The sequence below is a fragment of the Prunus avium genome, chromosome 1 (assembly GCF_965620075.1).
Source record: "Prunus avium chromosome 1, drPruAviu1.hap1.1, whole genome shotgun sequence".
In the NCBI taxonomy this organism is placed as follows: domain Eukaryota; kingdom Viridiplantae; phylum Streptophyta; class Magnoliopsida; order Rosales; family Rosaceae; genus Prunus; species Prunus avium.
In genome coordinates, this window is record NC_142284.1 from 55,168,695 (window position 1) to 55,171,800 (window position 3,106).

Below are 3,106 nucleotides of genomic sequence, written 5' to 3' on the forward strand. Positions count from 1 at the left end.
CGGGTATGATACACATATTGCCTAAGTTCTTGGGAAATCCTGGAGAAAATCCTAATGCACATATCCTAGACTTCGAGGAAGTGTGTTCCACAATAAAGATCGAAGGCATGAGTAGTGATGAGATAAGAATGAGACTTTTCTCATTTAGTTTAAAGGATACAGCAAAGGAATGGCTTCACTATCTACCTCCAAATTCCATCACAACATGGACGGATCTTGCTTCAAAGTTCTTGCAACATTTTTTCCCAGCACAAAGGACAAATGAACTCCGAAGTCAGATTACAGGAATTCTGCAAAGGCCGGGAGAAAGCTTCCAGGATTATTGGGACCGTTTCAAGAAGCTTCTAATCACTTGTCCGCATCATAACATACAAGCTTGGCTTCTAATGCAACACTTCTATGAAGGACTTTTTGAAGCGGACCAAAATAATGTGAATGCAGCTGCAGGAGGGACTATAATGACCAAGACTCCAACAGAAGTGCGAGCAATATTTGATCTTGTTGCTGCAAATGCTCGCCAATATAATTCAAGGCAAAGACCAGTCAGAAAAGGGGAATCCCATGATGTAAGTACCCTTTCTAGTATGGAAGCTCAGATTGCAAACCTAACCAACATGGTGAAGAAATTGGCACCGGGATCATCCAAGGTTTGTGCATTTTGCTCCACAATTGGTCATGACACTGAAGATTGTCCCTTGGCACATGAGGAAGCAAATGCAGTGGGCTCATTTCAGAGAAATCAGTGGCCTAAGAATGATCCTTTCTCACAAACATACAATCCGGGGTGGAGAAATCATCCAAATTTCAGGTGGAGTGACAATTCTAATGTTCAACAAGGGCCAACTCAACCACCTCAAGGGCCAACTCACCCACCTCATGGTCAACAACATACTCGCCCACCTCATGGTCAAATGCACTACTACAATCCACCACAACCACCACCTCAACCACAATCTACAGGAAAATCTTTGGAAGAACTTGTTGCTTCCATGGCTAGAAACACAGATAGTTTCATCACTGAGACAAAAAGCTACATGCAGAGGAATGACACCCACATGCAGAAAACGGATAAGGCCATTGCCAATCTAGAAAATCAAGTGGGACAAATTGCTCAAGCTTTGAGTCAAAGGGAACCTGGTATGATGCCTAGCCAACCAGAGATTAATCCAACTGGGCGTGAGCATGTTCAAGCAGTTACCTTGAGAACTGGTAAGGTAATTGGTGAAATTGATGGTTCTAAAGATTTAATTCACAATGTTGATGACATGCAGGTTGAACAAGTGGCTGAGCCTAAAGAAAAGGATGAAAGCAACAAAGAGAGAGATAAGCAAGCAGCTTCTTCATCCGAGTGGATCCCAAAGCATGAACTTGCAAGAAGGGCAAGAAAGGAGAAGGTAAGTCGTGAACCTACTGACGAAGAAATCTTACGTGCTCCTTTTCCTCACAGGCTTATGAGTTCCAAAAAAATTCAACAAGCCAAGGAAATATTGGAAACCTTCAGAAAAGTGCAAGTCAATATTCCTCTCTTGGATGCAATCAAGCAAATTCCGAGTTATGCAAAGTTTTTGAAGGACCTTTGTACCACCAAGAGGAGATTCCAAGATCATGAAACGGTTGCACTAACGGAAAAAGCTTCTGCTGTTTTGCAAAGGAAGCTCCCTCCCAAATTGAAAGATCCAGGAAGTTTTACAATTCCTTGCATAATTGGAGATAAATTGTTTGACAAAGCTTTACTTGATTTAGGTGCTTCAATTAATCTGATGCCTTATTCTGTTTTTGAAGCCCTTAACTTAGGTGATCTTAAACCAACTTCTGTCAGCATTCAATTGGCGGACCGATCAGTGAGATATCCAAGAGGAATTTTGGAAGATGTACTTGTGAAAGTAAATGATCTCATTTTACCAGCTGACTTTTTGGTGCTAGAAATGGAAGAAGCTCCTATTCCGGGTGCGGATCTTCCATTGATTCTTGGCCGCCCTTTCATGGCCACTGCAGATACTGTGATCAATGTTCGACAAGGAACATTGACAATGACAGTTCAAGGGGAAACAATAAAGTTCAAAGTATATGATGCCTTCAAACTCCCCAATGATGAACATGAATGTTTTCGTATTGATACATTGTGTCATATTGTGCAAAATACATTTAATAGTACTCATGGTACAGATTCATTAGAAAAGGTGTTGACACAAAATCCTCAAGTTGCTGAAATTGTTGATAATGAGTTACTTGAGGCTGTGAAATTCCTTGATGCATGTCCAGCCATACCACGTAAGTACACTCCAAATTTTATACCTTTGCCAGTCAATACTGAAAAGCTTGTTCCTTCTCTTGACAGGGCACCCGAGTTAGAGCTCAAACCATTGCCATCCCACTTGAAGTATGTTTATTTAGGTAAAACAGAGACATTGCCCGTGATTATTGCTAGCAATCTCAATGTGGAAAATGAACAGAAGTTGATGCAAGTGTTAAGAGAACACAAGAGAGCAATTGGTTGGAGTATTGCGGACATCAAGGGCATAAGCCCAACAAGATGCATGCATAGAATTTTATTGGAAATTGATTCCAAACCCACAAAGGATGCTCAACGCAGGTTAAACCCAATCATGACAGAGGTAGTCCGAAAAGAAATTCTGAAGCTATTGGATGTGGGTATAATTTATCCTATTTCCGATAGCAAGTGGGTAAGCCCGGTCCAAGTGGTTCCTAAAAAGTCAGGAATAACTGTTGTAAGAAATGAGGGAAATGAACTTATTCCTTCTCGTGTCAAAACGGGATGGCGTGTTTGTATTGATTATAGAAAATTAAATACCGCCACCCGAAAAGATCATTTTCCATTACCATTTATTGACCAAATGCTTGAACGTCTTGCAGGTCACAGTTACTACTGCTTCTTGGATGGCTATTCAGGATACAATCAAATTGCCATCGCTCCTGAAGACCAACACAAGACGACATTCACATGTCCTTATGGTACCTTCGCCTACCGGCGTATGCCATTTGGATTGTGTAATGCCCCGGCCACCTTCCAACGATGCATGATGAGTATTTTCTCCGATATGGTAGAAAAATTTATTGAAGTATTCATGGATGATTTTAGTGTGTT

At 41.1% G+C, this 3,106-nt stretch overlaps 1 non-coding gene across 1 annotated transcript; it reads right to left on the reverse strand.

The window, feature by feature from the left end:
- Positions 1 to 263: 263 nt before the first annotated feature.
- LOC148298042 (small nucleolar RNA R71) lies at positions 264 to 370 on the reverse strand. Its single transcript, XR_015833320.1, has one exon. It is a non-coding gene; the product is annotated as a small nucleolar RNA R71 (small nucleolar RNA).
- Between the last annotated feature and the right edge of the window lie 2,736 nt (positions 371 to 3,106).